Source organism: Acipenser ruthenus, chromosome 8 (assembly GCF_902713425.1).
Source record: "Acipenser ruthenus chromosome 8, fAciRut3.2 maternal haplotype, whole genome shotgun sequence".
NCBI classification, from domain to species: domain Eukaryota; kingdom Metazoa; phylum Chordata; class Actinopteri; order Acipenseriformes; family Acipenseridae; genus Acipenser; species Acipenser ruthenus.
The window spans coordinates 28,512,482-28,539,557 of NC_081196.1; the positions used below are offsets into that span (position 1 = coordinate 28,512,482).

Sequence of the window (27,076 nt, forward strand, 5' to 3'; positions counted from 1 at the left end):
CCTTCTTGTTGAACTCAATGTGTCAGTTTTGGGATAAATCACATATGCATCATAGAGCTTACCATCTGAAACAGAATCAGTAATATGAACTGTTAATTATAACAAAAGTATTTTTAGAAGTATTTTTCACGCAATGTCGTTAATTAACATTTCATGGGACAGGAGCAAGGGCTGCGTGGATGAAGATCCTCAGGAACTGAAATAGGAGATAAGTGCTTGTGACTTTAGCAGAAGGACAGGGTTTCCTCTTGGCTCACAGAACTGCCCTCACAGAGGCGAGGCCGAACCAGTTGACCTCCAAGGCTGGGAAGCTACATTACTTCCCCCAAGGGGAAACAGAAAGTAGAATAGTGGACGAATCAAAAAGATGAAGAGAATATCCGGTCTCCCCGGCTTACAAGGGTCGCCTATGTCGAGGGAGGCCGGTGCGGCTGAACTTCCGAGGCTAAGTAGTGAGCTTCACTTCCCTGACGGGGAGACTGGAGTGCTGGATAAGAGAAAAGAGGAATAAGCAGGAGTCTCCCTGCCCCCTCCCCTGGCTCCCTGCAACTGTGCCACCAATGCAAAGAAGAAGGATTAGTAAAGAAAATGAGGTTAATTAATACGATAATTGATAATACAATAATCAAGTAAAACAACAATCAATAAACAATAATCTATCTATATATATATATATATGCTGTAAAGTAAGAATGCTTTCAAAAATAGACATATTAATAGATTATATTTATCAATTAACTAAATGCAAAGTGAGTGAACAGAAGAAAAATCTAAATCAAATCCATATTTGGTGTGACCACCCGTTGCTTTCAAAACAGCACCAATTCTTCTAAGTACACTTGCACAAAGTCAGGGATTTTGTAGGCATATAGTCAGGTGTATGATTAAACAATTACACCAAACAGGTGCTAATGATCATCAATTCAATATGTAGGTTGAAACACAATCATTAACTGAAACAGAAACAGCTGTGTAGGAGGAATAAAACTGGGTGAGGAACAGCCAAACTCAGCTAACAAGGTGAGGTTGCTGAAGACAGTTTACTGTCAAAAGTCATACACCATGGCAAGACTGAGCACAGCAACAAGACACAAGGTAGTTATACTGCATCAGCAAGGTCTCTCCCAGGCAGAAATTCCAAGGCAGACAGGGGTTTCCAGATGTGCTGTCCAAGCTCTTTTGAAGAAGCACAAAGAAACGGGCAACGTTGAGGACCGTAGACGCAGTGGTCGGCCAAGGAAACTTACTGCAGCAGATGAAAGACACATCATGCTACTTCCCTTCGCAATCGGAAGATGTCCATCAGCTCAGAATTGGCAGAAAAGAGTGGGACCCTGGTACACCCATCTACTGTCCGGAGAAGTCTGGTCAGAAGTGGCCTTCATGGAAGACTTGCGGCCAAAAAGCCATACCTCCGACGTGGAAACAAGGCCAAGCGACTCAACTATGCACGAAAACACAGGAACTGGGGTGCAGAAAAATGGCAGCAGGTGCTCTGGACTGATGAGTCAAAATTTGAAATATTTGGCTGTAGCAGAAGGCAGTTTGTTCGCCGAAGGGCTGGAGAGCGGTACACGAATGAGTGTCTGCAGGCAACAGTGAAGCATGGTGGCGGTTCCTTGCAAGTTTGAGGCTGCATTTCTGCAAATGGAGTTGGGGATTTGGTCAGAATTAATGGTCTCCTCAATGCTGAGAAGTACAGGCAGATACTTATCCATCATGCAATACCATCAGGGAGGCATCTGATTGGCCCCAAATTTATTCTGCAGCATGACAACGGCCCCAAACATACAGCGAAAGTCATTAAGAACTATCTTCAGCGTAAAGAAGAACAAGGAGTCCTGGAAGTGATGGTATGGCCCCCACAGAGCCCTGATCTCAACATCATCGAGTCTGTCTGGGATTACATGAAGAGAGAGAAGCAACTGAGGCTGCCTAAATCCACAGAAGAACTGTGGTTAGTTCTCCAAGATGTTTGGGCCAACCTACCTGCCGAGTTTCTTCAAAAACTGTGTGCAAGTGTACCTAGAAGAATTGATGCTGTTTTGAAGGCAAAGGGTGGTCACACCAAATGTTGATTTGATGTAGATTTTTCTTCTGTTCACTCACTTTGCATTTTGTTAATTGATAAATATAAACTATTAACATTTCATTTGTCTTTCATGCAAACATATATAACACTTATGAACACATTTTTTTTTTTACATTATATTTAGGGCTTCCTGGTTTTCAGCATTTAAAAAATAAATAAATAAATAAATAAAGCTTTTCAGGACCATGAAACAGGTAAACATCGATTCAAACAACTCTCCTACACATGTTCCACAATATAAACTAGTAAATATTGGTATACATAAACAACTTGAACAGTAATGTAATATTAACAGTACTAACATCAATAAAACGTTATAGTCGCAGCTGCCTATTTTTGAAGGCATTCTTACTTTACAGCATTTTTCCACACCTGCCTAAAACTTTTGCACAGTACTGTATATATATATATATATATATATATATATATATATATATATATATATATATATATATATATATTAGGGAATTAAGGACTAATTTCACTGCTTAGTGGAGAGGAAAACATACAGTTTTAGGGGTTGTGACAGGAAAGATAGCAGCACAGGGATGAATATGGGCAAAGAGGAGAGTTGAGTTTACAGAGCTGCACGAATTGACCCTGGTGGAGCTGGTTTGTTTTGGAGATGTGAAGAAAGAGGAGATAGTGTCAGGGATGAGAGAAAGGTCTCAGAAATGAAGGCCCAGGGAGGGAAAACTGGAAGGAGATGGGACAGCAATCTCAGAACAGCGGAGAAAACCGAAGGCGGCAGAAAAGCAAAGGGATTCTATGACCTGATCATCAAAAGGTGAAAACAGCCTTGGTGAAGATTGTGATGAGGTGAATGAGAATATCAGAAGTGATGGAGAGACAGGAGTAAGAAGTAGGAGGGGAACTTTTTACCATCCCCCTAAGGAGAAGGCAGACAGTGGGGATAGATAAGAGAGGAGCAAAATAAATATATAAAAGACAATCGTGGTATTGTATGTCAGCTAGGTAAGTTTTGAGAGTTCCCGGGGAGAGGTGCAGCTTGTCGTTTGCATGAACAAGGAAAGATAATTAAATCCTGGTTGAAGGGTGAAGGTCATGAAAGCAGACCAGTCTGTTGCACAGGAGGAGCGGGTGAATACAGCCAGAGCAGCAGCCATATAATCTTGAGCTGAAGTGAGGAGATTGCTAAGGGAAAAATTTAGTTGAATATCATATCACTGAATGGAGGAACAGACAGAGACATATGAGCTGAGGGAAAAAGATGTCTGAACTGGGAGATCTGTAGACGAGAATACCTGGAAGGTGTTGGGGTTGCAAGACGAAGTTATTGGTAACAAAAATCCAGACGAGCCAGAAGAACGACCTTTAATAGTAATATGTACAGTGGACGTACAAAATAATAAGATGCATTTTATGCTACAAGTTGTGCTAATGTCTTAAAACACATGGTGCCGAACATGTTGATTGCTAGATTTTTGTGACACTAATAGTTTTACTTTAAATGCATCCAATGTGATTTATCATTTTATCGATAATTATTCCACTGTTTATACCGTAACAACAACAACAACAACAACAACAACAACAACAACAACAACAATAATAATAATAGACAGTTTAAAGAAAATATTGTTTGGCTGCTGGTAACACTATGTAACACCATTTTTGTTCCTGGGTAGTAAGTGTTATTTCCTAATTGCTTATGCCTCAAAAGTATAGAAAATGGCTATTATTCCCCACAAACTTTGCTTTTGTGACCAGGACAGTGATATTTTGAAATTTACCTATTTCCAATGAGAAAACGGGCGAATTTGTGTGTTTTCGTTCACATAAAGTCAGAAAAAAACAACATATGAAAACAAATTAACATGTATTTATACTAAAGTAATACAAAAATGACTACAAAAGATTTAGAAGTGAGTAGTTTTTCGAGATTTACGATTATACTGTAAATCACTTTCACGAATCAGCCCCCAAATTTAGTCTCCCATCATGTTCTCGTTATACTGTCCTTGGTAGCGGCGTTCAAAGTCCAGTATATCCTGGTGGAAGCGCTCGCCTTGCTCCTCTGAGTACGCTCCCATGTTCTCCTTGAATTTATCAAGATGAGCATCAAGGATATGGACTTTGAGGGACATCCTACAGCCCATTGTGCCGTAGTTCTTCACCAGAGTCTCAACCAGCTCCACGTAGTTTTCGGCCTTGTGATTGCCCAGGAAGCCCCGAACCACTGCGACAAAGCTGTTCCAAGCCGCTTTCTCCTTACTAGTGAGCTTCTTGGGGAATTCACTGCACTCCAGGATCTTCTTTATCTGTGGTCCGACGAAGACACCGGCTTTGACCTTTGCCTCAGACAGCTTAGGGAAGAAGTCTTGAAGGTACTTGAAGGCTGCCGACTCCTTATCTAGAGCTCTGACAAATTGTTTCATAAGGCCCAATTTGATGTGCAGTGGTGGCATCAGCACCTTCCGGGGGTCCACCAGTGGCTCCCACTTGACGTTGTTCCTCCCCACAGAGAACTCGGTCCGCTGTGGCCAGTCCCGCCTGTGGTAGTGCGCCTTGGTGTCCCTGCTGTCCCAAAGGCAAAGATAGCAGGGAAACTTGGTAAAACCGCCTTGGAGACCCATCAGGAATGCCACCATTTTTAAGTCTCCTGTGACCTTGATGCCATCTCAGAAAAATTCAGGTATGTATCCACTAAGGCAGCTGGAACTAAACTGAACTGGTGGGCTTAAGGCCCCTGTATTTATACTACTATTTATATTACTGGAAAGTTCAAGAAAGTTCTAGAAGTTACTCCAAGTTTACTCAGCACTGAATCTATTGGGAATGTGCTGGAAAATAGGTAAATTTCAAAATATCACTGTCCTGGTGTGGCAATGTGCCCCGCCCCTGTGTGCGTTTGTGTGTTATGTGTTGTATGTTGCGTGTGTTAATGTTGGTGTATAGTCATTGGTACACGGGATATAAACGGGTCTGTGTTTCACGTGTGATTTAAAAATGTAGATTTATATTTAGGCACGGGATTGCACATCACTTCACGTGCATTTAAAGTATGTAATAATATGTGAGCACGGGGTTGCACGTAATGAATTCACGTGCTGGGATTCACGTGAATAATTAATTAGTAATTGAATCCCAGCACAACAGTATATATAGAGACACGTAGCTCTCACTCGGGGTTGGGTGTTCGTGAGTGGAGAACGGGAGAGAGGAGTTAAAATAAAGGGAAAGAATAATAAAAATAATAGTAAGTGTTTTCACTCACCGTGTTTGTTTGTCTCCGTGCACCGTTTGTTAAGTGTCTGTTCGTTTTTGTTTACCTGTTTATTTTGGCCGCAAGTGCCATGTCCTGTTTTTTGTATTCTCTTATTTTGTTTATTAAATGCTGAGCACAACCAAGTGCTCAGCTTCACCAACCTCACTGTCTCTGTGTATTACTTCCTATTTCTGGTCTGACGCCACCCACTCCGGCCGTCTTTGTGACACCTGGTCACAAAAGCAAAGTTTGTGGGGAATAATAGCCATTTTACTTTTGAGGCATAAGCAATTAGGAAATAACACTTACTACCCAGGAACAAAAAAAAAATAAATAAATTGTTACACGGTGATAATCAAATTTGAATGTTGTCACAAGTAAAACTAAAAACTCGTAATTATACTGCGTATAATGTGTATACAGTCAACACTCGGTGTATACAGTCAACACTCGGATATACGTCAGTCGTGTTTTACCATCCTCGTATTAAGAATAAAATCAATCCCCATTATATTTAAAGTCTAGACCCCCTTTCAAAATTTTCACCTTTTGTTGCCTTATAGCCTGGAATTAAAATGCATTAAAATATTTTTTTTTTTCATTTATCTACACATCCTACCCCACAACTAAAAACTAGAAATTTGTAGAAAATTAATTAAAAATAAAAACTGAAATAGCTTGGTTGGATAAGTGTCCACCCCCCTTGTAATAGCAATCCAAAATTATTTTAGATATAACCAATCGCCTTCAAAATCACACACCAAGTGGCCTCCACCTGTGTTAAATTGTAGTGATTGACATGATTTCAGGATAAATTCAGCAGTTCCTGTAGGTTCCCTCTGCTGGGTAGTGCATTTCAAAGCAAAGACTCAACCATGAGCACCGAGGCGCTTTCAAAAGAACTGGTGGTGTTATGTTTAAATTTTTTGCTAAATTGCATTGCCATTTACGCTTTAAGCAGTTCTGTGCGTGGGTAACATTTTGATTTCATTTTGCTATTGGGTCGTTAATGGGGAATTTTACATACTGCTACAATACGTACCACATCTAAAAGTATGTACTGTATTACAGTCCAGGTGTCATCTCTCAGCAAGTGATATTTTCAGAATCATATCGTTCTGAATTAAAATACTACTCTGTTGAAAATATAGTACTGTACCAACAAAACCAACTACAGTACATCTAAATGGAAGCCTACTTATTTTGTAACACAGCCCTTTCAGCTATGTATTTTTGACATATTTTTGAAAAAAACTGACACAGTTTTGTCTTTTACTGCTGTGTTATTCCCCCAACTCGTACGCTAACAAATTTCAATAAAATAATTAACATCTCCCTGTACAGTTCCTCAGATGCAAGTCATATTTTTTCTTTCCCTATGAAGGCGATTATATATGGTGCATTTATATATTTTACTGTGTTGTTTAAGTTGCAATACAGTACTATTCAAGGCAAAGATAAATTCAAGGAACAGAGTTGAGCTGTAGTTAGGGCTGCTCTGATTAACAGATTAACAGATTAATCAGACGATTAATCAACTAAAGAGTTGATCGCAGATGATTTTTTTTTTACAATTTAAAACGGGCAGATTTTTTTTTTTTTTGCTGAGCATTTTGAACTCCATTTCCTAACATCCTTTGCTGAAAGAATGCGCGCGAGAAGGCTTCTCTCGTCAGTTTGTATCTGGTTTGTTGTTGCTACGTACACACACACTTCTTACATGTTATGCAACGTCCAGAACGATGCTCAATGTCTACTGCCATCTTGGAAAAATATGTCTACATTTACTACAATCAAAGCAGACTTTATTCATTTTAAAACTGTGTTGGTGAAAAGGGAGTTGTTATGTTTAAGTTGGATGTACAAAGTTCATTTCAACAGTGTTGACTGTGCAGTGCAGCATTTATTTTTCCACGATTCCTTCATTTGGCCTGGCATGGTTTCAGGCGAGTAAATGTCTTTTACTAGTGCCACAAGCTGCGACTATAACGTTTTGTTTTATTGATGTTAGTACTGTTAATATTACATTACTGTTCAAGTTGTTTATGTATACCAATATTTACTAGTTTATATTGTGGAACATGTGTAGGAGAGTTGTTTGAATCGATGTTTACCTGTTTCATGGTCCTGAAAAGCTTTATTTATTTATTTATTTATTTTTTAAATGCTGAAAACCAGGAAGCCCTAAATATAATGTAAAAAAAAAAAAAAAAATTGTTCATAAGTGTTATATATGTTTGCATGAAAGACAAAAGAAATCCATTCTCAGTTCTTGTGCATTATATTTTGCTATTAAACTGGATTGATGTTGTTCTGTGAAAATGTGTTACATTTACTAAAATAAAAACGCTTTTAAAACAACCAAATTCCCATTGGGTGTATTTTATTTTAGATTCTATAGATTTTTTTATGTATTACTATGCAGGACAGCCACTATAAGATCGCTACCTTTATTAAAAAATATGCAAGGATGAATCTATCAATTAATCTACCGATTAATCAACTAATGCCCAAAAATTAACCGATCAAAAATTTGAATTGAGTGACAGCCCTAATTTTAATCCCTTAGAAAATTCACTGGAAAACCTAGAAATAAGGTAGGTAATACAATTACGATCAGGATGGTTTGGAAGTGATGAGGAGGGGTGATTGTCATGGCGAGGACAGTGGGCAGATGGAACAGGAATGGGCTTTGCCTCCGAAACTGCACATGTGAAGGAAACAGTATTATTTGTTTGAGCAGAATGAAGAAGTAACTGTTTGCCACCTGTGAATTTAATCGGTCTACCGTGCGAATCTTTGAGAACTGACGAAGGAGGCAGGGCTGAAGAATGGTTAGGAATAACGGCAGAGAGGCAGTTCTTGAAGAAGGGAAGAGTGTTGAGCGAGGAGTGAGTTGAAGCCGATGAGGGGCATAGAGCAGTAGACCGGGAGGTGGAAGTGCATACATCACAAGCATTTGCAGGGAGGTGTAAGCCTTTTGAAACCCTTGCCTATGTATTGTCCTGACCTTGCAGCTCTTTAGCTTGGCACATGGCCCGAAATACACCCATGTCGGAGTAACTGGCTTTTTATAACTCTGAGTGCAGCTGTGACCTCGGACGGATGATAACACTTTTGTTGTTGCAGAAGTTGTTTCTGCTTAGAAAGCTGTTTTGAGCCTATGTACAAACCAAAATCAAACCAATTAAAACTGGTTCTAAAACCATTTACTTTTGCAAAAAGTGACACGCTTTAACTTTAGGTAAGCGTCATGGAATACCTAATAACACACTATACAAATGGAACACATAGGCTTTTTCTGATAAACACACACCATGTGCGGGGCACTGTACATATTGTTCTGTTCCAGTTAAAATGCACAAGTTCTTATTGTTTCATCAGCCGTTTGTTCCTTTCCATTATGTAACCTATTGCTTATGTTGCCCCTTTAAATAGTGAAGTGAGAAATCATTGATACTGTCTGTAAACGTGTGATTTTCCTGTGTTTAATGTAAGCTTTGAATCAGCTCATGGTTAATGAACTCTTAAAATCAAACTGTACATAGCTGGTTTACATCAGCAGTTTGCAATCACATAGCCTTACAAGAAATCAAACCTTACAGAAGCACTGAAAAACCTATTGAAGAGATCAGGATCAGGCTGGACCAGTCTATGAGGGTGTTCACCAATCCGAGACGAGATGCTGCTTTTGCTGAAAACACTGCGGTATTCATAAAAAATGATGTGTGTGAAGGAAAGATGGATTGGAGATGGATTGTCAGTACAAAGTAAATAAAGAGATACGAGCACTCCCTGCTGAAAATGAAATTCCTTTTTTAAAAAGAGCTTTCAGCAGCTTATCGGAGGGCCAGACTTTGAAGAAAAGCGGAGCTGGAGAATCATCCCGGGGTTGACGTTGTTTACAGCAGCGAGAAAACCCTACTTAAGTGAAGTTTAAAAACACATTTACCAACCCGGATGAATAGTTTGTTACCCTGTCTACTTGTCTCAATTGTATCAGTGAAAAAGACTAATTTGTTACTGCAGGTTTAATAATGCATTAGCTTTATTTTAAACCTTTTTGTCCTAAGCAGGAAATTTAAATAATACCAGTACAGGGTGTCCTCTTAAATACATTATAATACAAATCTGACATCAGGTTATAAATTGTAGTTCTGACTATGTTACCCCTTGGTGAATCAGAGGTGAGAGAGCCCATAGAATAGCACATTGTTACCCCCAAACTAAACACATGGGTTCTTTTGCTCGGAAAAGTAGTTAAATACGCCACTGTTAAGATACTATGAATATGCAAACACATAAATTTCTGCAATCTTAGCTGGTTTTGTGTTGTAAGTATACATTAAGTAATTGGTGTGAAGGGGACACTACAGTACACTCACAAGAACAGATGTGTACTTAGTACATTTACAAGTGTTCTCTCTACACAGCCAGTGTGAAAGGGAAATGTACTGGGAATGTTTGCTCAGGGCAGCGCTGGGTACACTTGGTAAGTGTACTATACACAGTGCATTGAGAAACAAAGCCACTGTGAAAGGGCTCAAAGTTTTGCAGTGTCACCATTTCAATTTTTCTCTTAACTGCAATTACCAGAAGAGGGAGCTCTTGTGTACAGGCACGTAATAATTACAACTGAAGTTCTTCCAAATGCTTTGTTTTTATTCCACATAGGAAGATATATGGTACATAACTTATGTTAACAGTTGCAACTGTCAGGATATTATTTACAAATAAAAAAGTGTATTTTGCTTGTGTAATTAACCGTTAAAAAAAAAAAGTAACCAGGATGATGTAAATGGGGGGATTGTGTTTTTATCATTTATCTAACAAAACAAAGCACATTCTAGAAGTCATTGAATCAAGAGTAACACAAACTGGTAATCCCAACATGCCTGATCATCTGATCAGCCCCACTCTCACTAAAGTCCACCATATCGTTGGAAACATGTTACCATGTATACTGTATGTTTCCTTTTTTCTAGAAATAGAGAAACATGTTTTGCGGACTACGCCTGGTTTTGAAATATTACGCTTCAATGCCACCTTGTGGAAGCATTTGATATTCATGAAAACTTGACCAATATGTTTGTGATACATATCCACCATTGCAACTGTAGATACAAATTTAGAGTGAGGAATCAGTCACTATGACCTACCCACTACATATTGTGTGACATACAGACAGTCAGCCTCCATATACCCATACATTCTGATATATGGTGCTAACTGGTGCTATAGTAGGTCTTTATAATGTCTGCTTGTGTCATCGCACTGTACCAGCAATTCTCCAGATATATATTCAACTCTGAGTGTGACATGGGAACAGTAAGCACACGTTTAAACTGAAGTGTGACATGGAAACACTAAGTACACACTCAGACACTTTAATTAGAGTAATTTCTGTGCTTACGATTTCTTTTCTCATTTCATCTCTTTCTTTTTTTGCTGGTTTACAGTACATAAGAAAGTTTACAAACGTGAGGAGGCCATTTGGCCCATCTTGCTCATTTTGGTTGTTAGTAGTTTATTGATCCTAGAATCTCATTAAGCAGCTTCTTGACGGATCCCAGGGTGTCAGCTTCAGCAACATACTATTTTCTGTTCTGAATGTCCCTTCATTTAATCTTCATTTGTGACCCCTTGTTTCTTTTTTCAGGTCTAAAAAGTCCCTTTGGTCGACATTGTCAATACCTTTTAGAATTTTTAATGCTTGAATCAGATCGCTGCGTAGTCTTGTTTGTTCAAGATTGTATAGATTCAATTCTTTTAGCCTGTCTGCATACGACATGCCTTTTAAACCCGGGATAATTCTGGTTGCTCTTCTTTGCACTCTTTCTAGAGCAGCAATATCCTTTTTGTAATGAGGTGACCAGAACTGAACACAATATTCTAGATGAGGTCTTACTAATGCATTGTAGAGTTTTAACATTACTTCCCTTTGATTTAAATTCAGCACTTTTCACTATATATCTGAGCATCTTGTTGGCCTTTTTTATAGCTTCCCCACATTGTCTAGATGAAGACATTTCTGAGTCAACATAAACTCCTAGGTCGTTTTCATAGATTCCTTCTTCAATTTCAGTATCTCCCATATGATATTTATAATGCACATTTTTATTGCCTGCGTGCAGTACCTTACACTTTTCTTTATTAAATGTAATTTTCCATGTGTCTGCCCAGTTCTGAAGGCTGTCTAGATCATTTTGAATGACCTTTGCTGCTGCAACAGTGTTTGCCACTCCTATATTTTTGTGTTGTCTGCAAATTTAACAAGTTTGCTTACTATACCAGAATCTAAATCATTAATGTAGATTAGGAATAGCAGAGGACCTAATACTGATCCCTGTGGTACACCACTGGTTACCTCGCTCCATTTTAAGGTTTCTCCTCTGATCAGTACTTTCTGTTTTCTACATGTTAACCACTCCCTAATCCATGTTCATGCATTTCCTTGAATTTCTACTGCGTTCAGTTTGAGAATTAATCTTTTATGCTGGACTTTGTCAAAAGCTTTCTGGAAATCTAAATAAACCATGTCATATGCTTTGCAATTATCCATTGTCGATGTTGCATCCTCAAAAAAATCAAGCAGGTTAGTTAGATACGATCTCCCTTTCCTAAAACAATGCTGACTGTCTCCCTGGATACTGTTACCATATAGGTAATTTTCCATTTTGGATCTTATTATAGTTTCCATAAGTTTACATATAATAGAAGTCAGGCTAATTGGTCTGTAGTTACCTGGTTCGGTTTTGTTTCATTCTTTCATTTCTTTGACTACTATTGGGAGGATCTCATCCGGCCCAGGGGATTTGTTTATTTTAAGAGCTCCTAGCCCCTTTAACACTTCTGCAAAAAATGTTGCAAGGCCAGGTAAACTTCCTGCTGTTCCAAAAACACTGATGTGGAGACCCTGCCACACAACCCCCTACCATTCCACACAGCTCCCCAGTCCAGGCTGGGTGCATCCGTGGTGACGACCTCCTTTCTGGTGACACTGGTATATGTGATAATTGATTTGAAGTTAGGGCCCGATTCACCTACCCATGGAAAACGAGTTAAGATTGGAGGTGTGTTATTATCACTCCTCCAAACTTGACTCCTTGTTTTCCCATAGTTATTATCATAGTGTTTGATCAGCTCTGATGAATAATTCATTTCTGTTATTACCACCTCTTTTACAATGACAGTGGGGCTCTTACTTTATTATCTCCTTCAAATAAATTGCCACATATAATACCTTCAGTACAGCTGGCTGTAGGCATTTATGATAATATATCCTGTATTTAAAACCATTTGCTTTAACTATTACTTTACTATTTTTTACTATTACTATTTTTTTTTCTTTCAAGTTGTATTTCTGTTACTTTCAAAAAACGGTAATGTGACGGAACACTAAAAACCTCATATAGTGCTAATTATTTGTAATAAATAGATAAGAGTAATCGTGTGGTATAATTTTCAAGATGTTTCACATTGTTTTAGTGCCATGTCTGGGCAGTTTTGTCTTGGTCTGGCTTTCAAGAACTCCCATTAAAACCTGTGCTGCTACAGCTGAACGGCTTGTAGTTGAAGATGTTATTAACAATTTTAAAATTATATTTGCAAGTCAAGGAACAAAACAGGACCAGTCATGGAGTGAGATCATTTGGAAATCAATATGGCAGAAAATGAATGGTGTCGGTCAAAACGGTCAAACAAAAAGATGCCCTTACTTAAAACAGAAACTAAAGAAAAGTTAGCGCTGGCAAAAAATCTGCTTGGGTGGTGGACTGCCTCTGGATACCGATCTACCCCCTCTGGAAATAAAAGCACAATCAACAATGAACTTGAAAAGCATCGACGGAATTGGGAGAAACAGACACTGCATTTAGTCCTTGTGCTGTCACGAATGGTATGTACTGTATCTCTAGCTGTCACTAATGGTATGCACTCTATTTGTATATATATATATATATATATATATATATATATATATATATATATATATATATACACACACACAGGTAGTGGACAAAAAATGGAAACACCTGGGTAAATGAGGGATACCAAGTATATTGAAAGCAAGGGCTTCCACACAGGTGTGGCTCATGCGTTAATTAAGCAAATAACATCCCAGCATGCTTAGGGTCATGTATAAAAATACTGGACAGGCCTGGTTGCCTATAATTATGGCTAGCATTGCTGCAAGAGGATACCTCAGGGACTTTGAAAGAGGGGTGATTGTTGGGGCGCATTTGGCAGGAGCTTCAGTGACCAAGACAGCTCAACTTGCTGATGTTTCACGAGCAACGGTGTCTAAGGTGATGTTGGCATGGAACTCCGAGGGAAAGACATCACCAGCAAAGTGGGCGGAAGCTCATACTCCAGGATTGTGATATCCGTGCATTAATTCAAAGTGCAAGGCAAAACAGGCGAGCAACTGCCTATCAATTGACTGCAAATTTTAACCTGGGGCACGAGCAGCCAGTTTAATCAAAAATGGTGCGCCGAGAACTCCACAGAGCGGGATACCATAGTGGCCCAACGCCCTATTAAGTGACTTTACATTGGTGTTTCCATTTTTTTGTCCACTAGCTGTATGTTTGTACCAGACAACAGTATATATAACAATGGCCATATTCGTTGCTTTTCACACCATCGATCTCTTATCGCCTTTCACTCGCTAGGCCCCGTATCAATCCCTGATGTTTTCCTTTGTAGCTGTCCAGTTTCTAACTTCTTTTTTCAGTATAGTTGCTTTGTCATTGCGGTATCAAGGTGTTTTTTTTTTGTTTTTTTTTTAACTAACTGCATTAACTTTATGAAGGTTGTAAGGGGTAAGGTATATCGCTAAATTTATAAAAACATTCTAATTATGTTTTAATTATTTATAAATTTAACAATTAATATTCATTGCAGTATATCATGACTGAAAATAACATCAGATTTACATCCTCTAACAAATAGCTGGCTAATTCCGCCTTGGTTCAAGTTCCAGTCTGAAGTTAATATACAGAACAAGCAAGCTTGCAAATGAGACTATTCAGTTTGTTTAATAATGATTTATTCATACAACATAACAAAACAACAATATAGTAGAGAGTCAATTATCCAAACTAATTGGGACCGATACTAGTTTGCATAATCGATTTGTATGGATAATCAAACAGGTATTTATAACAATTAGTGTACCTTTAATAATGTATAGAATAAAGTTAACATACACAAGTACTTAGCACACAAGTACCTACTGATGATATAGTAACTTATTCTATCACATTAAGCATACAAAATTACAAAGCTTTACAAATCATTAAATTAATGCAATTCAGTAAAACATTAACACCTACAGTTAAGGTAATGAAATACTGTAATTAAATGTACCATATACCAAACTTTGACAATCATCAAATAATACAATTCAGTACAACTTTGACACATCACAGACTTATAATTAAGAATTATTAAGCTTCAAAAATTCAGTAAAATCTTTCTATACTTTGATACTTGCTGTTAAGGCATTGTAATAACATGCATTGAAATGAATACAATAAAAGTTCTTAGCTGCTCAATAACATATAGACAGGATCTCTAGCCCTGACTGACGAAACAGAAGAAAATCAAGAACGAGGTGACTATTTTAATTTGCTTAACTGCAACAGTTTAAAGCACACAATGCTACAACGAAGGTTTTGGTAGTCTGAATAATTCTGTAACTTTCATTTGCCTCAGTCTGCTGGTGCTTTTTTTGGCAGCTAAATCTCGTAGCCGTTTTAGCAGCAGAAGCTGTGTGTGTAATACACCACACGTAATTCATCACGTGATTACAGGTGCGTTCGGTTGATTAGACAGTACGGTTGATCAAATACCGGATAACTGACTCTCTACTGTAATAGCATTCAAGTAACTTCTATAGAATTAACTCTAAGAGGTTCTTTCAAAATCACTTAGCTTAAAACTGCTGCATGCAACTACGATGAAAACTTTTTCATAGTTTATCATACACAAAAACAAACAAGAAACAAACACTGAGTTGTAGTTCTCCAACGGCAATGCTCCATTCCCGAAATATCTGATTCCATATCTAATATATTTTCCACTAGTATTCTACAAAATGACCTAGTGATGTATACCATGAGTTTACAACAATTTACTCCTGGCTTCCACTGTAACCACTGTAGCATGTGGCAAAGTATCTTCTAAGATATTACATATAAGATGATTTCACAATGAATACCATAAGTTACCAAAATTACAATAGGATTACTTTTATAGTCTTAAGGAAACATCCAATTGTACTGGATGCAATCATATTAACACTGCCCGAGCTGCCTCTCTCTCCTCTGTCCTAATTCTCCTCGACCTCTCTGCTGCCTTTGACACTGTCGATCACTCTATTCTACTATCCTCTCTCGCTGACCTGGAAATCTCTGGCACTGCTCTGGCCTGGTTCTCCTCCTACCTCTCCAACCGCACTTACCAGGTAACCTGGCGTGGAGCAACCTCCACACCTCGCCCTCTCCCAACAGGAGTCCCCCGAGTGTCAGTCTTGGGTCCTCTCCTGTTCTCTCTCTACACCCGCTCCCTGGGCCCCCTCATCGCATCCTATGGTTTCTCATACCATTACTATGCTGATGATGCTCAGATTTTCCTCTCCTTCCCCACCTCCGACTCCTCCATCCCCTCCCATATCTCTACCTGTCTGTCTGCTATCTCCTCCTGGATGCACTCGCATCACCTCAAACTCAACCTCTCTAAATCTGACCTCCTTTTCTTTCCCTCCTCCTCCTCCCCCTCCTCTGATCTCTCTACCTCTGTTCCTCTGGAATCTACCACACTCTCTCCCTCCTCCTCAGCTAAGAACCTCAGAGTCACTCTGGACCCCTGCCTCTCTTATTTCCAGCACATCTCCACTTTGGCACGCACTTGCCGATTCTTCCTGAGCAACATTCGAAGAATCCAATCCTTCCTCACCAACTACGCCACCCAGCTCCTGGTCCAGGCCCTGGTACTCTCCCACCTAGACTACTGCAACTCCCTCCTGGCTGGCCTCCCTGCGTCCGCCCCCTGTCCACTCCCGCTCATCCAGAACTCGGCTGCTCGCCTGGTGTTCTCTCTGCCTCGCTTCTCCCACGCAACTCCACTGCTCCGCTCACTCCACTGGCTCCCGATCACCGCTCGCATCCAGTTCAAGACGCTTGTACTCGCCTACAGATGCCTTGACCAGACTGCACCCAGCTACCTCCAGACCCTCATCTCTCCCTACATCCCCACTCGACCTCTCCGCTCTTCCTGCACTAGAAGACTGACTGTACCTCCTCTACGCTCCCCTGCCTCCAGAGCCCGCTCCTTCTCCACCCCCACCTCGCAGTAGTGGAATGACCTTCCTACAGATGTCCCTGACCACCTTCCGGTGCCTCCTCAAGACTCACCTCTTCAGACTGTAGAACTCCTCTTTTCCCTCTGGACACTCTTCCTTAATGCGCTTTACTTGCTCTTATCTGCTCCCTATTTTACTGCATTTAATCCTGTACTTTAGAGTACTGTAATCTGTCACAAGTGTTATTTAATCTGTATTATTTTGTATTTAATTATATCCTGATGTAACTATCACTGACACTGTTATCTACTCCATTATTGAATCGTATTTTGTCATATACGTGTACTTGCTAGAACCGAAGTCACTGTATTTTATCTTGCTCTTAATTGTATTAATACTTGTACTGTGATTCTTGAAATGTATTTTTGTTTACGACTGTAAGTCACCCTGGGTAAGGGCGTCTGCTAAGAAAAAAATAACAATAATAATATACCAGACATGTGGCACTCAAGCGCAGACATAGTGTGGGGCCAACATAATGACCCGTCACTAGTGCACACTTGGGGACAGGTCCAGTCTATTAAAGGTAAGGATGTTGAAGGCGCTGGGGTGCTAGTTTTGCCGCACTTCAGTATCAAGAGGCAATTACAGTATAGGGTAAACCTAGCCACGGGCACAGGACAGCCTGTAACACAATTATTGGTTTCCCTGTTTTTGTCGGCCGAGGTCATGAGGCTGGCGCATGATATCCCTTTTGCGGTGCACCTCGGAGCTAACAGATATTGGCTCGATTCTATTGGGTAGGACTTCATATTGATGTGTCGAAATATGTAACCACATGCCCAGACTGCCAGCGAGTAGCACCTGGTCGAGTGCATCCTGCCCCTTTGGTTCCACTGCCGATTATTTCCACCCCCTTTGAACACATTGCAATGGACATAGTGGGCCCTTTGCTACCTTCTGATTCCGGGTATACGTATATATTAGTGGTGGTAGATTATGCAACGTGATACCCGAAGGCAGTTCCATTGAGGTCTCCTAGTGCAGCTGCAACTGTCAAAGAATTAGTGCAGATTATGGCTAGAGTAGGGATCCCCAAGGAGATTATGACTGATCATGGAACCAACTTTCTGTCTAACACGCTACAGCAAGTGTATAAAATATTAAAAAATACGTCCCATCAGGACATCTGTTTATCATCCACAGACGGATGGTTTGGTGGAGCATTTTAATCAGACCCTAAAACAGATGCTGAGATGTTTTCCAAACCAAGAGCAAAAGCATTTGGCATTGCTTCTTCCCTACCTCCTTTTTGCAGTGAGAGAGGGTTCTCCCCCTTCGAGCTCTTCTATGGCCGACAGCCTCGCGGCATCCTCGACCTGTTGAGAGAGGGGTGGGAGGAGCACAAAGGCTCGTCCACAAAGGCTCTACTAAGAGATCGCCTGGATTTGGTCGGTTTTTGCCCAGGACAACCTCAAATCAGCTCTGCACCGGCAACAGCAGCATTACAATAAAAATGCACTAATTCAAACCGTTCGACCAAGAGACAAGGTAATGCTGCTGCTTCCCTCCTCAGAATCGAAATTATGTGCTAAATGGCAGGGGCCATATGAAGTGATTCGGGCTATAGGAAAGGTGAATTATGAAATTAGACAGCCCGATCGCCGCAATGAACGTGAAATTTATTATGCAAATAAGGGAGGCCTTATTTATAGCCCCAGGCAATATAGAGGATGATTGAGGCCCATGTCCAGAGACCCCTAGCACTAAAATCATTTAAATAGGGGAACAATTGGTTCCAGATCAGCAACGGGAGCTGCGTAAGCTTATTGAGGAGTTCAGCGATGTTTTTTCTGACTTGCCTGGTAGAACTAACCTTGTTGAATATGACATTATCCCTCAGGTGTCACAGTACGAGACAGACCTTACCGGATCCCAGAAAGTCGACGAAGTGGTGTTAGCAAAGAGGTGATTGAGCCTTCCAGGAGTGAGTGGTTCAGTCCAATTGTCATAGTGGCCAAGAAAGACAGCACCAACCGCTTCTTTGTAGACTTCCGGAAGGTAAACGCTATTGCCAAGTTCAATGTGTACCCTATACCTCGGGTCGACGAACTTCTAGATAGACTGGGAAAGGCGAAGTTAGTCTCTACTCTGGACCTGACAAAGGGATACTGGCAGATCCCCTTAACCCACAGTTCTAGAGAAAAACGCATTTTCAACCCATGAAGGGCTGTTTCATTTGGGCTACATGGTGCGCCCGCTGCCTTTCAGAGACTGATTGACCAGGTTTTACGCCCACATCATGAATATGCAGCAGCATATATTGATGATGTGGTTATTTTCAGCTCCATCTGGCGAGAGCATTTGGCTAGGATTACAGCCATCCTTCAGTCTCTAAGTTTAGCCCGCCTGACAGCAAACTTGGGAAAATGCACGTTTGCAAAACAGAGACTCAATATTTGGGATTTTTAATAGGGAATGGAAGGGTGAAACCCACTGTCACCAAAATCCAAGCTTTGGTAGATGCGGCGATCCCCAAAACCAAGACTCAGGTGAGGTCGCTACTGGGATTAGCTGGTTATTACTGCTGCTTTATCCCCAAGTATGCCACAGTGGTTAACCCTTTAGTCGACCTCACCAAAAAGAGTGCACCAAATTTGATTAAATGGTCAGTAGTGTCAGGGGGTGTTTGATACTGTTAAGCGAAGACTCTGCCAGTCCTCCACTCTCATCACACCAGATTTCACCAAGAAAATTTGTCAGATGTGGGTTTGGGTGCGGTCTTATCCCAAAAGGTTGACGGAGTACAACACTCGATATTGTATATCAGTAAAAAGATGCTCCCTCCGGAACACAACTACTCCGTAGTCGAAAAGGAGTGTTTGGCCATTAAATTGGCTACTCACTCCTTACGATACTGCCTGCTGGGACATTCATTTTATCTTGTCACAGACCATGCCCCACTCAAGTGGTTAATCACAATGAAGGATAGCAATGCCCAGATAGCTCGGTGGTACATCGTGCAGGGAAAGACCACCAAAATGCAGGTTATTTTTCTTGGGAGGGGGGAGTAATGGCAAAGGTAGATTCAGCCGAGTGTTCCTTCGGCTCCATTCTAAGCGGTGGGATATGTGACAGAAAGACAATGATTCTTGGTGGTAAATCTCCTTCCCGACCTGTTAGGGTGCTAAGTAACGGGAACAGAGTACCCTGGACTGCTTGGCCTGACACTTCGTTCCTGGGTTAAAAGGAAGTTGGTCATTTAGAAAAAGGGCGAAGCTGTGGTACACTAGCACATCGACCCGGAAGGGAAATTATGTGGCAGCCGCGGACTGGAGGAGCGGCTGCAATGGTTTACCAAGGGGTCATGAGTAACGGTATAAGTAGGGGTCGAAGCGACATAATCGGTTCCTTTGTTGTGGTTATGCAAATGAACTGAAAGGACCGGAATACTGTGTTAAAAAGAATGTGAGTGTTTTGTTTGTTTTTGTCAGTTTTCATATCGTCTTGTTTGACGTGTGTATTTAGACTAGACGGCTAAACACGATCCAGAGCTGTCGCCCACAGCCAGCACAAAACTCGGACAACAACTCACTAACTGTTCACTAAAATAACATTGTAAATTCATGACCAGCACTACAGCACTCACTGGGAGAGGTGACCATGTTTGTGTTTGGGTATTTGCATTGGGATTATTGTTCTTGTGGGATAATTGTTTATTGTAAACGAGACTGCAACCCATCATCATTTACTGTGCAATACACATCGTTGTATATTGCTAGCCATCATTTCTGTTTGGTCATCATACCCCTGGATTAAAATAAACAGAAACCTTTTTCACCTGTATTTTGTTTGTCTGTCGTTTCTTGCTGGACTACTGCACTGCACTGCACCTGCACGTATCACTTACCACTGTGCCACAGCTACTAAAAATAATAATTGTCAATATTTTCTATGGAAAATACTAAGGTAAATTAAAATTAAGCATATGGCATAAATGAATATTCATTAAATGAAAAAGATCAACTTCTTTGCTTTAGCTTTTGGTGTAACAGTATGGCACTTCAGCCAGGGAACTCATGAGATAGATAAAGTATATGTTACAGATTAGACATGATGACACATTTATGCTTATTATACGTTCTTGGAGAACACATTTAATATATAATACATCTTTGGCCTCGCCTCAGGGAAGCCCTGCCCATAAATAAGTGGAGAGGCTGACTGTAGGAAAGGCATGGTCAGGAGAAAGATAGCTGCCCTCCCCCTTAGACGAAGCCAAAAAATAGGTGGAGGTTGGGGAGGAGGAGGCAAACTCTAACTTGCAGCAGCGAGGTAATGGATCAGGTAAGATTTGAATCCCTTCCCTGAAAATCATTGGACAGTAATTATGTTTAGTGATAAAGTACTATTATTTCAATTGACAATTGTCTGGTTATCGACATTTAAGCTTGATTTGATTGACTGATTAAAAGTGTGTTCCCTGCCTGAACCACCGCTTTGCTTCATTTCTTCAATCTTCTTTTACTTTACACATGTAGATTCATGATATTTGATGTTTTTTTTGTGAATAAAGGGTAAGCATGCTATCATAAACAATTTCCCACACTTTTCTAGCATGAGAATACTTATGAAAATGCCTTGTGTGACAATATAATAATCTACATGATGCAGTTCAATAAATAGTGTACCATTTGCTGTTCGGGTTCTGTTCCATATTTCCCGGTAGAAAAGGACAATATCAATCTTGAAAAATGTATATATTACTACACCCAGCATTACCAGAACAGATATTGCAAGCACAATGAAAAGCAGGTGCCAATTCTTGTCTTTTGCTGGAAAACAAGATTGACAAATCTTTCATTAAAATGATTTTAGTTTTGTAATGTACAATAGCATGCTGACTTTATTTGGAAGAAGCTAATATCCTATTAATTTAAATTAATCACTGGCTCCTATAGTATTGGGTATATGATACAGGTTTTATATTATCATTACAGTAGGTAATTTAAACTAAAAGAATGCAATACAATTGCACACACATACATTTCAGCTCATGTATAAATCAATGCACTGAAATAACACTAATGCATATAAGGTAGGCTACACATTACATTCTGAACAAAAATATAAGGATACAGAAAGCTTAAAAGATTAATTTTCAAACTGAATGCAGTTGGGATTCAAGGAAATGCATGCACATAGATTAGGGAGTGGTTAACATGTAGAAAACAGAAAGTACTGATTAGAGGAGAAACTCAAAATGGAGCGAGGTAACCAGTGGTGTACCACAGGGATCAGTATTAGGTCCTCTGCTATTCCTAATCTACATTAATGAATAGTAAGCAAACTTGTTAAATTTGCAGACGACACAAAAATAGGAGGAGTGGCAAACACTGCTGCAGCAGCAAAGGTCATTCAAAATGATTTAGGCAGAACTGGGCAACTGGGCAGACACATGGCATTGAACGCAGGCAATAAAAATGTGCATTATAAATACCATATGGGAGATACTGAAATTGAAGAAGGGATCTATGAAAAAGACTTTATGTTGACTCAGAAATGTCTTCATCTAGACAATGTGGGGAAGCTATAAAAAAGGCCAACAAAATGCTCGAATATATAGTGAAAAGTGTTGAATTCAAATCAAGGGAATTAATGTTAAAACTTTACAATGCATTAGTAAGACCTCATCTAGAATATTGTGTTCAGTTCTGGTCAACTCGCTACAAAAAGGATATTGCTGCTCTAGAAAGTGTGCAAAGAAGAGCGACCAGAATTATTCCGGGTTTAAAAGGCATGTCATATGCAGACAGGCTAAAATAATTAAATCTATTCAGTCTTGAACAAAGAAGACTATTCAGCGATCTGATTCAAGCATTAAAAATTCTAAAAGGTATTGACAATGTCGACCTAAGGGACTTTTTTGACCTGAAAAAAGAAACAAGGACCAGGGGTCACAAATGGAGATTAGATAAAGCAGGATTCAGAACAGAAAATAGGAGGCACTTTTTTACACAGAGAATTGTGAGGGTCTGGAGCCAACTCCCCAGTAATGTTGTTGAAGCCGACACCCTGGGATCCTTCAAGAAGCTGCTTGATGAGATTCTGGGATCAATAAGTTACTGACAATCAAACAAGCAAGATGGGCCGAATGGCCTCCTCTCGTTTGTAAATGTTCTTATGTTCTTATAAATCTGTACTGTACACCTATATAGTATACAGCACAGTAGTAAAACCAAATGAACACCTAGCACACTTTACTTAGCCTGTAGGCTAAAGTAAAATGAAAGTGTGCTAGGTGTACAATGCAAATCAAAAATTATTTTAAATTATTTTAGCATATTATTATTATTATTATTATTATTATTATTATTATTATTATTATTATTATTATTATTATTATTATTATTAACTTGGCAGCCTAGACAATTAACACAAAATAGATCATGGTGCTGCATTGACAAGTTATGATACTTACAGGAGGGCAGTCAATTCTTGTTAATATGAATTTCAACAGACGAGCAACACATTTTGCATTATACCACTAATTCGTATTATCATTAGTAACCTATAAGCCAGATGTATACTGCCCGTTTTTATTTAAGTTAGTCAGGGGTGCAGTGCTACATTGTGCACAATTACAAACCACCTGCACATTAATAGAATAAGTGTGTTTCCTATTCCTATACAGATGTTCAGAATGAGCTGGAGGGGTTAGCGGCACATGTGTGCAGCCTATTGCTCCCAACACATTGGGGAAACCAGGAATCTCATAAAAATGTGTTTTCAAGGCTTGTAAGTACTCCCTGCTTTTTGGGAAAAATAGGTATTTGGGTGTTCGCCTCAAAAATGCATTGAGCACAACTGGTAACGCATGAGAAAAAGCAGACTGAGAAATGCCATCAACAATTACGACTGTTTAAAACATGCTTTGAAAACTTCTTAACAAATTGATGCAATTGTAAGTGTCGCAATTGCCTGCAGCTTTCGTACATCTCATTATAATATTTGAGAACCATTTGCAACTCATTTGCACTATCTCTGCCCCCTTTTTGCGTATTTATGCAGAATCGCCCATAATTACATATTAATCTATGCTTGAACCGCAAACAGAAACTGCTGCCGCAAAGCATTCCCTAAAAAGTCGCAAATAGCATTGCTCCTGTCTAGTACATTTCACCCAAGACTTCCGACTCGTTTGCAGCTGGTTTGCAACTATTACGATGGGCTCAACACTTTAGTACACCTACCCCAAAGTGTCATAAAATAAACTTATGTAACAATGAATGTTAGCAACCAATTTAAAAGCTAAACATAATAAAGATCTTCAAAACATGTATGCCATGCGAGGTACATGGCAGGTACATTTTCTTTCCCCAGTGATTTGAAATATCCCCTATAAAAGTTATACTCACACAAGCATGCAATTATTATTTTCTTTGATTGATATATTGACATAAATATTTAGTTTTCCAGATATTTAGTGTTTGAGAAATGTGCACACTTATCATCTGCAGGCTTTTTAAGGGGACCTACTGTTAGGTAAGATAACAGATAATAACCACACTTCACATGACTCTTTTTACACAGACTGTACAGTCAATTTTACATGCCTGGTAGCTGTTTAATTTCATTGTACATCTCAGGATGTGTATTATTTACAGTCCAGTATATCACTGGCTCTAAGTATTCACCGATTCCTATGAACACTCTGCAAGTTAAGATTTTTTTCTGAGCCTAGGGAAGAGAAGCCAAAGTTGATTAAATATATCCATATGAAAGCCTGGTTGTGGTTTCCACAAATACAGCCTAGTCTTCATTCCAATCCACCTTTAAATGTATTCTCCACCCTTACTGCCTACAATATTCATACCTGCTATACTTACTTGTATCTGCATCATGCTGACGGAAATTATACTGATACAAAATGCTTCCATTTACTCATGAAAGGTTAGTTAGTTCAAGCAGATTGGGTGAAGATACTGTATATAACTGTTGACTTACCTCAGAGAATTATATTTTACCTTAGAAGAAGGAAACAATGTTTTATCATATATTTGAATCCTGAAACATGCATTTTTCACTGAGTTTATATAGTAAATGTAACAATCCTTGTTTTCTGGCAGATCTGCATTCTTGTGCCTACTGTAGATCAAGCTCCGCTGGCTGAGTTCAGCAGCTGTCTGTCTGATTAAACTACACATATTTATATTCAATCTTTGCATTATAAAATAGATATGAAATGCTCTATACAGGTCTATGTGAAATGCAACTGGACAAACAACTTTGTAAACCCCTTGTTAGTTCTACAATGTACACTACATCGGCACTTCATCACAGTTTGTATGGAATATAAACATAGTGCCGTTTGTATGGAATACAAACACAGATTCAAATATATGATACTTCTTTAAAATGACAATTAATGACAAGTATTTTAAGGGTTTTTCATACAAAATAGAAGATAATTATTGCTGCCTAGGTTACATAACTGCTTGTTGTACAACATTCATGGGTTTAATACTTTAGTAATAGGGAGAACACTGTGTAACTATGCCTCCGAAATGAATTTTATGTTGCAACAAAGCTGGAAACTACACAGATGTGCCTGCAGTAACGCAGGCGTATCACTGTCGTGAATATAGGTTGTCAGAAAGCATTTTGTTTTTTGGCTTTTTCAGCAACCATGCGGCAAAGCAAAATTGATTAAAGAAAAAAAAAAATGGAAAAAAAAAATACAACAACAACAAGAAAAACTTGAAGATCTGATTTGGGATTCTTGTATGTTGGATTAAGATTCATGTCAGATTGATTTTGAATAAAAGTTCAGCTTCAATTCGGGATTTCTTGCTTTTTGTACTGCGTTTTAATTCTTAACAAACAGGATAAAGCAAAGGCAGAATACTGCATACATGAGACGAACAGGTACATGTAATTCTACTTTTGCTCACAATCACATCTCATTAACTCCAACAGTTTATGGTTCATTTTGATTGTCCTTTCGCTATAACAAACCCCTCGATATAAGGAACAAAAGGCTTGGACCCCAACAGGTTCATTATAGCAAGGGTGTATATATATATATATATATATATATATATATATATATATATACATACATATATAGAACGTTTCATTGGCTGTCACTACATTATAAGGAAATAATAAGGTCACCATATTTTTAAATTGTATTAATCTCTAAAATATGCTGTCCTTTCCAACGGACATGGCCCACAGAGGCATCACTTTTGAGAGTTACCCTAACGGAACATCAGCACCTGCCAACAGCACACTCAAATGTGAAATAGTACAAGATACACATTAGGACTTCCAGTTGCATAATCTAGGAGTTATTAGCTACTATCTAACACACACAAGAAACAGGAAAAACTTGAATGCTTCACAGCGCCTGAGTTCTGAGATCAGATTTCGATCAGGAACATGCTGTGCTATGCCAACCCCTTATACCCTTTCATATCATGAAACAAAGTAAACCCATTCTAGTTTACACTGAAATGTAGAGTAAGTCAAATATATACATTTGTTTAATCTCCCTAATTATACACCATGCCAGAAGTTGTCCCAATGCTTACCTGTTTTACAGAAGGGCATATAAAAACAGGAGCAGAAAATGATAAGGAGTGGTGTATCCATTGTTCTGCTGTAAAACAAAACAATTCTATTATTTTCTGTATTTTATATTTCATCATCCATTGTCTTACTGGGCCAATCCTAGGGAGGGATATAGCCTGGGTCTCATTCCATTTCAGTTACCACAATTCGTCAAGCAAAAATGTTCAATGAGCAATATGTTTGCTAGCTGTTTATTGAGAGAAACTTTCAAATACCGAATACATGTCTGTTTTGTTATTTGCTGACAAATTTGTAAACAATCACCATCTATACAGTCAGTTTGAATAGTATACACTACACTGAACACATTTCAAAAGATATACAGTAAAACCAAGGAAATGAATCGAAGTGTTCTTCCTTGTCTACTTCCTTATTTGAATGTTTTGTTTCATCATAGCTCTGACATGGCAATAAACCTTCCAAAAAAAGAATCTGCTGACATATAGATACATGTCTGAGGAGACATACCATGAAAACTAGCTTGGAAATTACATGCGGTGTTTAATGTCTATGCCTCCATATACTGTTACTGTTTTTGTTAAACACAACAGCATGCTGTTTAGCAGGTGTCTGCCAATGGTTTTGCACAGCATTAACTACACCGCCGCAATAATTTCGAATTTTTCTGTTGGTAAAATATAATGTTAATTTTCACAACAGTTAAAACCAATCAAGTTATTATCAGCATTTTCTTGTTGACTGTAGTGTTGAAAGAATCTTAGTATTATTTAAGGTACCTTACATTCGCTATCCAAGACTGTAAAATGTAATCTTTCCTCCACATTCACGTGTCCCGACAAGTGCGTCAACCTGC

At 39.1% G+C, this 27,076-nt stretch overlaps 1 long non-coding RNA gene across 1 annotated transcript; it reads right to left on the bottom strand.

The window, feature by feature from the left end:
* LOC117406609 (uncharacterized) lies at positions 1-27,076 on the bottom strand. The gene is made up of 3 exons (XR_004544971.3): positions 27,005-27,076; positions 26,223-26,290; positions 1-65 (listed from the first exon to the last, which is right to left on the bottom strand). It is a non-coding gene; the product is annotated as an uncharacterized LOC117406609 (long non-coding RNA).